Below are 10349 nucleotides of genomic sequence, written 5' to 3'. Positions count from 1 at the left end.
TCTTTCTATTTTATTGTATTGTTAATCATTATTCAAATAGTATTGAGTATTCGATCCCTGAGATAATTTCATGTATTCAGTTAGAGTTCGTGACTTAGTATTACCAGTCTTGGGAGGTTTTCATAATTGTTTCTGCTTTTTGTTTTTGGCACCTGTATTGAATTAAAAAAAATGGCTTGAATTGTAATTATAATCGGCTTACATAATCTTAGAGACTAAATGTCATCACGACGCCTGTGATGGGATTTTGGATCGTAATAGACTCCTAAAAATACTTCATATTTGCTTCTCAAGAGTTGACTATTTATTATCTCTTAGGTTTGTTCCTCCCCCCTCCCCAAACCCATTATGTATATATGAATGTAGTCTTGGATTATACGACAATTTATTCTAAATATGTTTTCCTCTGTATTTTAACAATAATGACAAAAGACGCACATACATGCAAGAAATTGGTGTCTTTATGACAAAATGAGATATATATTTTGGTATATTTTGATTAGCATCATGTTACGCTCCCCCACTCTTTCACACCTTCATTTTTGTATTGATAGAGTTCTATTTTACTTTTGTTGTGAGCAATAGTTTTTCCAAAATATTTTATAGAATTACTTCTGTTCTTCATTCATTTTTGGTTTATCTTCCTTTAGTCTAGCTTTCTTTCTTATATTTTTAGTCTAATTGGCAAATACCAAAGATTGTGTCCATAGAGTTCTACTTTACTTTTTTGACTCAAATAATCATGTTCTTTGGCAGTAGTTTTTCAACTTTTTTTATTTTTACTTTATTCATATGTTAGTTTTATATGCCTTTAGTCTTTCTTTCTTATAGTTTTAGTCAAATCTACATATACCATAGGAATTGTGTTGATAGAGTTTCATTTGCTCTGTCAGTCAACTAATCATTTTCTTCAACAATAGTTTTTCCAACATTCTTTATATTAAAGTTATAATACATGTTTATGTAGTTTTAAATATATTCAACCCAAAAATTATGTATTTAAAATCTTTTTATGTCAAATGCTATGTTTATTTGCTAGAATGAAAAAAATCGCGAATGGATTTCTGTCACACTTTCATATGAGATATGACTTGACTAAAATAAAAGTTCAAGAGAGAAATAACTTCTTATAAAAGCAAAAAATTGCACGTGTAAGTTCAGTAGGAACTTTAACTATTGTCCTCTTTCTTTTCCTTCTCATTGATGTTTGATTATTTTTTTTTAGCTATCTTTCTAATGTATTCCCAGCTTCTTCATGTGAAACAACATTACAAGACAACTCTAAGTCTCTAATAGAGTGTCGAGAAGCTTTGTTGTAAATCTTTCATAATCATATTAATAAATATATCATTTCCTTTTACGCTTTCCTCTTCATCTATGTCCCATTTATTTTTTTGTTTCAAAACTTATAGTATTTCTTTAATTTGTTGAATTTATGTTGCCTTTAATTGTCTAAATCACATTTTGTTAGATTATAAGGGAAAGGGAAATCCATTTATTTTGGTAAGGCTAATGTGAAGAAATGACCATGGTGTGATGACCCAAAAGGTCATCTTATATATTAGAACTCGATTCTGCGCTTTTAAGCCTTAAAAATCTCATTTTTATCCTCTTCAATTTGCGTGCGCAGTCCGGGCAGGTTTTCGAAAAGCTTTTATGTGGAAAACTAATGAAAATAAGAATTTTTGCCTTAAAAGTTGATTTTAGTTGACTTCGGTCAATATTTTTCGTAAACGGGTCCGGATCCATATTTTGACGGTCCTGATGAGTCTGTATCGAATTATGGGACTTGGGCGTATGCCCGAAATCGAATTTTTAGGTCCCTAGCTCAAATTATGAATTTTTGATGAAAATTAAAAGTGTGAAAATTAATTATTTTTAAGAATTGATTGATGTCGGGCATTGTTAGTACCGGGTCCATATTTTGGTTCCGGAGTCCGGTACAGGTTCATTATGATATTTAAGACCTATCTGAGAAATTTGGTGAGAAACAGAGTTGATTTGACGTGATTCGAACCTTCGGTTGAGAAAATAGTAATTTTTAAGTATTCTTGAGGATTTCATTTGATTTGGTACTAGATTCGTAGTTCTAGGTGTTATTTTGATAATTTGATCACGCGAGCAAGTTCGTATGATGTTTTTAGACCTGTGTGCATGTTTGGTTTGGAGCCCCGAGGGCTCGGGTGAGTTTCGAATAGGCCACGGGATGTCTTGGACTTTGGAAATCTAGTTTTTCTGCAGAGTCTGTATTTTGGCATGTCCTTCTACGCGTCTCACAATATAGCACGGTATCACCCTTTGTGCATTAACACTCACAATATGGCACGACATCACCCTTCATGCATTAACACTCTCCCTTACCATAATGCAATGCATAAATAACAACAGGGTGATAGAATAACAAGTACAAACCTTACTTCAACATTTGGTTCCACAATATAAATCTCAACTATTAAATAAATACTCGATTACCAATAGAAAATCCGTAAACATGATAATGACGATCAATTTAACAACACTAGTATAAACATGTAGCAATTAGGCACAGGAAGAGACAATATAAGAAAACAGAAGAAACATGAAAAAATAGGTAAATTGGCGGCACATAAGTACTCATCACCTCACATATACGCCGCTCACATGAATTTCACTTAGCAAATAATCTAAGGTTCCTAATTCCCTCAAGTCAGGGTTAGACACAACACTTACCTTGCTCCGAAAGCCACTTAATTCTCAATCACAACTTTTACTTTGAAATTCACCTCCAAACCACTCGTATCTATTCAAAATTGACTCAATAATATCAAATATTGCTAAAAGAATCAATTATATTGCATAAATTAAATTTTCTAAATTTTTTTCCAACACGTCAAAAACATTGACCCCGGGCCCGCTTGGTCAAATCCCAAGGTTTGGACCAAAATTCATTTACTCATTCACCCCTGAGCCCGAATATGTAATTAGTTTTGGAATCCGATCTCAAATTGAGGTCTAAATTCCCAAATTTTCGAAATCCCTAGTTTCTACCCTAACCCCTAATTCTATCATAAAAACTCTAGATTTTACATTAATAATTCATGAAATATAATGGGTAATTGAAAGAAAATGGTTTAGAATCACTTACCAACACTTTGGGGAAGAAATGGTTCTTGAAAAATCGCCTCACACCGTTTGGTTTTTGAGAAAAATAATTTTTGGCTAAATCGTGTGTTTGGATTCTGTTAAGTGCTGGGCGACAGTGTTCATCGGGTTCGCAAGAGCACTGTCGCATTCACGAAGAGTATAGGCTTCCAAGCCTTCTTGTTTGTGAGACCGTGTTCGCATTTGCGTAGGCTACCCCCTTGGCCTTCGCGTTCGTGAGACATTGCTCGCGTTCGCGATGAAGGAACGATTGACTCTTCCCCAGGTGTGCCTAACACTACGCGTTCGCGAGGAGCTGGTCGCGTTCACGAAGGGCAACGCCCCCATCGTTTCGCGTTCGTGACTAAGCCTTCGCGTTCGCGAAGAAGAGAACTTTAGCTGCCGAGTTTACTCTTCGCGTTCGTGAGAGTACCTTCGCGAACGCGAAGAAGGACCTGCCAGAATACCTGCTGCAGCAAAATACCAGATTTTCAAAGTCCAAAACATCTCGTGGACTACCCGAGCCCTCGGGGCTCCAAATCAAACATGCACACAAGTCGAAAAATATCATACGAATTTGCTCGTGCGCTCCAATCGCCAAAATAACACCTAGAACTACGAATGTAGCACCAAATCAAATGAAATTCTCAAGAACACTTTAAAATTCCCATCTTCATAACTGGACGCCCGAATCACGTCAAATCAACTCCGTTTCTCACCAAATTTCACAGACAAGTCTTAAATATCATAATGAACCTGTACCAGGCTCCAGAACCAAAATACGGACCTTGTACTAACAATGCCAAACATCAATCAATTCTTAAAAACAAATAATTTCCAGACTTTTAATTTTCATCAAAAATTCATAACTCAAGCTAGGGACCTCCGAATTCGATTTCGGGCATATGCCCAGGTCTCATAATTCGATACGGACCCATCGAGACTGTCAAAATATAGATTCGGGCCCGTTTACCAAAAATGTTGACCGAAGTAAAATAAAAATCAACTTTTTAAGGCATAAATTCTTATTTTCATTAATTTTTAACATAAAAGCTTTCCGTAAAACCTGTCCGGACTGTACACGCAAATCGAGGAGGGTAAAAATGAGATTTTTAAGGCTTAAGAGTGCAGATTCGAGTTCTAAAACATAAAATGACCTTTTGGGTCATCACATGAAGATGACTTGTACAATGTTTATAGCATCATGAAAACATCAAGAGAATTGTGGAATGCTCTTGAAAAGAAGTACAAGACTGAGGATGATGGACTAAAGAAGTTTGTGGCTGCCAAATTTTTGGATTTCAAAATGGTTGACGGTAAATGTGTCATAACGCAAGTCCAAGAATTGCAAGTTATTGTTCATGACCTCCTTGCTGAAGGTATGGTCATAAATGAAGCGTTTGACGTTGCAGCATTTATTGAAAAGCTGCCTCCGCTGTGGAAGGACTTTAAGCGTAAGGAGATGACGCTTGAAGACCTTATTGTTCGTCTACGGATTGAAGAGAACAACAAGGCTGCTGAGAATAAGTCTCGTGGAAATTCAACAATTATGGGTGCAAATATTGTTGAGGAAGCTTCAACGAGAAAAAAGAGAAAGAAGTCGTCCGGTCCAAAGAATTACCCAAGCAAAAAGAAGTTCAAAGGTAATTTCCACAACTGTGGAAAGGTTGGACACAAGGTTGCTGAATGTCGTACACCAAAGAAGGACAAGAAGAAAAGTCAAGCAAATATGATTGATGAAGAATGATGAAATAGACGATTTATGTGACATGCTTTTGGAGTGCATCCTAGTCGGAAATCCTAGAGAATGGTTGATTGATTCGGGGGCAACTCGTCATGTTTGTGCTAACAGGAGTTGTTTACTTCTTATGCTCCCGTTGGACCTAACGAGATGGGTTTTATGGTAAATTACGCTACTGTAAAAATTGAAAGAACGGGCAAGATAGTTTTGAAGATGACTTATGGCAAGATTGTGACTCTAAATGATGTCCTTCATGTTCCTGAAATGTGAAAGAATTTAGTCTCGACATCACTTCTAGTCAAGAATGGCTTTAAGTGTGTTTTTGTTTCCGACAAGGTTGTAGTTAGTAAGAATAAAATGTATGTAGGAAAAGGCTACCTTACGGAGGGCCTTTTCAAACTCAATGTAATTGCCATTGATATGAATAAAATTTCAGCTTCTTCTTACTTGCTTGAGTCAAATAATTTATGGCATGAACGTTTAGGCCATGTCAACTTCAAAATTTTGTGAAAAATAATTAATTTGGAACTATTGCCTAAGTTTGAATGCAATAACTCAAAATGTCAAATATGTGTGCAATAAAAGTATGTTAAACATCCTTATAAGTCAGTTGAAAAGAATTTAAATCCTTTACAATTAATTCACACAGATATTTGCGACATGAAGTCAATACCATTCGCGGTGGAAAAAAGTATTTCATAACTTTTATTGACGATAGTACTAGATATTGCTATATTTACTTATTTAATAGTAAAGATGAAGTAATTGAGGCATTCAAGTAATACAAAAATGAAGTTGAAACGCAACTAAGCAAAAAGATCAAAATGATAAGAAGTGATAGGGGTGGTGAATATGAATCTCCTTTTGAAGAAATATGTTTGGAATATGGCATTATTCACCAAACAACTTCCCCTTACTCACCGCAATGTAATGGAATTGTGGAAAGAAAGAATAGAACGTTAAAGGAGATGATGAATGCCTTATTGATAAGTTCGAGTTTACCCCAGAACTTGTAGGGGGAAGCTATTCTTACAGCAAATCAAATACTCAACTGAGTTCCCCATAACAAAACACGATCTATTCCATATGAAAAATGGAAAGGTAGGAAACCCAACTTAAAATATTTTAAAGTGTTGGGGCGTTTGGCTAAAGTGCAAATTCTTAAACCCAAAAGGATGAAGATTGGACCGAAAATGGTTGATTGCGATTTCATAGGATATGCAAGAAATAGTAAATCATATCGTTTTCTGGTTCATAAATCAGAAAATCCCGACATTCATATTAATACGGTAATTGAATCCGATAACGCTGAATTCGTTGAGAATATTTATCCGTATAAAAATGAATGTGAGCCATCTAGTGAAAAATCTAAGCGACCTCGAGAAGAAGAAAAAGAAAGTACGTTTAATGAGAAAAATTCAAGACGTAGTAAACGTCAAAGGACAACTACTTCCTTTGGATCAGACTTTCTGACATTTTTGTTGGAAAATTAGCCTCAAACATTCAAAGAAGCAATGTCTTCATCGGAAGTACAATATTGGAAAGAGACAGTCAATAGTGAGAGAGAATCCATATTAAGTAATCATACTTGGGAATTGGTTGATCTTCCTTCGGGAAATAAACCTTTGGGTTTTAAATGGATTTTCAAAAGGAAAATGAAAGCTGAAGGTACTATTGACAAATATAAGGTAAGATTGGTTGTTAAAGGGTTTATTCAACGAGAAGGTCTTGATTACGTTGACACATACTCGCCGGTAACAAGGATTACATCTATCCGGGTGTTAAATGCTACTAAGTGCATGTTATTAGTACGTTTGATATGAAAGACTTAGGAGTTGCCAATTTAATTTTGGGAATTAAGATCCTTCAAACTCCACAAGGTCTAGCTTTGTCTCAATCTCATTATACTAAAATGGTAATTGAAAAGTTTAAATATTTGGACTTTAAAGAAGCAAACACGTCAATTGATTTAAACCATACTCTTGTAAAGAATAAAGGTCAAAGGAAGTCTTAATTGGAATATGCTCGAGTGTTGGGAAGTTTGATGTACATTATGAATTGTACACGACCTGATATAGCTTGTGCGATAAGTAAGCTTAGTCGATACACAAGTCATCCCAACCAAGCTCATTGGATAGCAATGAAACGAGTTTTGGGATATTTTAAATATACCCAAGACTATGAATTACATTACAATAATTATCCCGCAGTTGTTGAAGGATATAGTGATGCAAATTGGATCACCGGATCAATGGAATCAAAATCCACAAGTGGATATGTGTTTACCATTGGTGGAGGAGCAGTGTCTTGGAAGTCGTCCAAACAAACATGCATCGCCCGCTCTACAATGGAGTCTGAGTTTATAGCTTTAGACAAGGCCGGTGAAGAAGCTGAATGGCTCCGGAATATCTTAGAAGACATTCGATTTTGGACCAAACCTGTGGCACATGTATGCATACATTGCGATAGTCAAGCAGCAATGGGAAGGGCCGGGAGAGTTATGTATAACGGGAAATCTAGTCACATTCGACGAAGGCATAATACCGTTAGAAAACTACTCTATAGTGGAATTATCACAATTGACTATGTAAAGTCAAAAGATAATGCATCGGATCCGCTTACAAAAGGCCTACCTAGAGAGGCGGTTGAGAAGTCATCAAAGGGAATGAGACTATGGCTGAGGACAAGTCACTGTGGCGGTAACTCTACCTAGAAGATTGGAGATCCCAAGATCTAGGTTCAAGGAGATCAAACAAAGTCATTAATGACAGTTCAACATTGTCAAATAAAATATCTTTTTGGTCCATTCTCGTGATGAGACAATGTTCAGTACCAAGGATAAAGCATTAAGGCTTTTTAATGGTTTCTAAATTTGATATGGGGTATATCAAATAGTGTATCTACGGGATAACATGCTTAGGAATCACCTATGTAAGTGTGAAGTGTAAGCCGCTTCAAGGAGAATTCTGTAAGGCCAGTTCTCTACGCACTTATGAACCAGGTGGTGTTCATGGCTGAAACGAACACAACAATGAGAACCAAAAATGGTTAACGGTTGATTGTGTGACTTATATTTGTCCAGGTATACACCAAAGTTCGACGGTTCAAAGATATCAAATCTACCGATTGACCGAGTATATCCGACATAAGCTCACTACGAAAAGTTCAAAGGGAAACCTACTTATCCAGATGCGATTAATCCTTAATTGCGAATCACACAGTATTTTCATGCATGTTTTTCCACATATGTCCATTCCCCATTCATGTGGGGGATTGTTGCGTTTTATTAAGGGGTGTGAATGAAAAATGGAAGAGGCACCTCTTGGGTTTGAATGGGAAATGGAAGAGGCACCTCTTGGATTGCACCTCTTCATCTCATCCTTTAATTGGGTGTGAATGGGAAATGGAAGAGGCACCTCTTGGATTGCACCTCTTCATCTCACCCTTTCATTGTCTATAAATAGAGAGTCTTAGCCTCATTTTCCACCACTGAAAAATCTGAAATCTCTCCCCTCAATGTTTTGCATACTGCATCGGTTATTCAAAAGCAAAACGTAAGCATTTTGTGTGATTTGCTCCGCCATTTGAGTTCGTCAAAATTCTATGATTTGAAGTGCCGCTATAACAGAATAGTTATTCCATTCTATAATGGGAGGAATTAATCCGCAACCTTGGGCATTGCGAGGGGATTAAAATATCACTAACATGATCCCAACACCTGAACTCAGAATTGATGATGCATAACTATAAATCATGTATCTTTTGAAAACAAAGTTTGCCGGATTATATATATATATATATATATATAAAATTAAGTGTGATAAAAAAACCTAGAAACTGACATTCACTTACCCAAAGAATGGGATGAACAAAACAGAGTTTATTGGCCAAAGCAGTAATTAAACATCAAAATGAAAAACAAAATTAACTTATATTTATGATTCCACAAAAGAGTTAGAAGAAATAAACATAAAGGTGTCTTTGAATTTTTATAATAAAAGATAAGATCATTAGATAAAGAGATAGAGAAAATGAGAGAGGCTTATGGGTTTAAAAGAAATGGGGAGAAAAAATGGAGGTGACAGAGCTTAGCGGGTGGAGGAGACGTAGAGAGCAAATGAACCGGAAAAAATTTGAGAGAGTACAATACCAAGCTCAACGTTGCCGTCGTCTCTAAGTCCTGTCTCCCGACTCCTGACCTAGGTTTGGAAGCCAAAAGTTTTGATTCTTTTCCTTTTGCTATGGCGCTTAAGTTTTCCCGTCATGACCCGAAATACTAACCTGTCGTGATGACGCCTATTGCGGTACTAGGCAAGACGATATTTATGAAATAAATCCAACACTTAATAAACAATGGATTTAAAACAGTTTAAATAATAAAAACTTCTCATAAACAGGATAGAAAATCCAAAACACAACGCGGAAATTCTCAATATCGGGGTGTCACTGAGTACATGAGCATTTATACATCACAAGTCTGGAAAAACAATACTGTCTAATATAGTCTGAAACCAAATACAATAAGTGAAAAGATAGGGAAGGAGAGACAAGGTCTGCAAAATGCCGACAGCTACCTTGGAATCTCCAGAAGATCACTGTGCGCGAAAATCAACACCCACCGTGTCCGGAAACACCTGGATCTGCACACGAAGTGCAGGGTGTAGCATGAGTACAACCAACTCAGTAAGTAACAAGACTAAATAAAGAATGAAAGTAGTGATGAGCTTTACAATTATAGTTCAATTTCAGTAATCTCAACATAGGAAAGTAGGCATACTTTCAAGTTCGACAATTTAAGTCCAATCAGTTACTTCATAACAAGTTTAAGTGAAACAGGGTGTAATATCGTTCAGAAATTTTCAAGACAGTGATGCATGGCAGCTAAGTGCAACAATACTGAAGTCAAATGCCTCATCTCAGGGCAACAGTCATTCAGCCCTCCCATTCACTCGACACACGGCACTCGCACTCAGTGTCACGACCCAAAATCCCACTAGTCGTGATGGAACCTAACCCAACCCGTTAGGTAAGCCAATTTCTAACTATCCAATTCCAATAAAATTAATTAAAAGAAAATATATAAAACCACTACATCTTCCCAAGAACTGGTAGTATAAATCATGAGCTTCTTAGAATAGAGTATACAAAGCGAAAATAAAATAAATACATAGTCTCTTTAAATAATACATAAACAGAGCTTTTATAAATCTAAGGCTACCCTGAACAAGAGGCAGCTACAAGCCTACAACAGGAATGCAGGTACATCTTCAGATCCCACAACCATCGAGCACAACAACAACAACAGCTAATATCAACACGCAATGTGCAGAAGTGTAGTATCAGTACAACCGACCCCATGTACTGAGTAAGTAACAAACCTAGCCGTAGGTTGAAAGCAGTGACGAGCTTCTACCAAGGTCGGGTCCAAAATCACTAGTCCACAACAATCTATAACAACATAAAGATAATAATACCAGAAGAAACACAG

Source organism: Nicotiana tabacum, chromosome 15 (assembly GCF_000715075.1).
Source record: "Nicotiana tabacum cultivar K326 chromosome 15, ASM71507v2, whole genome shotgun sequence".
In the NCBI taxonomy this organism is placed as follows: Eukaryota; Viridiplantae; Streptophyta; class Magnoliopsida; order Solanales; family Solanaceae; genus Nicotiana; species Nicotiana tabacum.
This window is presented reverse-complemented; position numbering follows the sequence as displayed.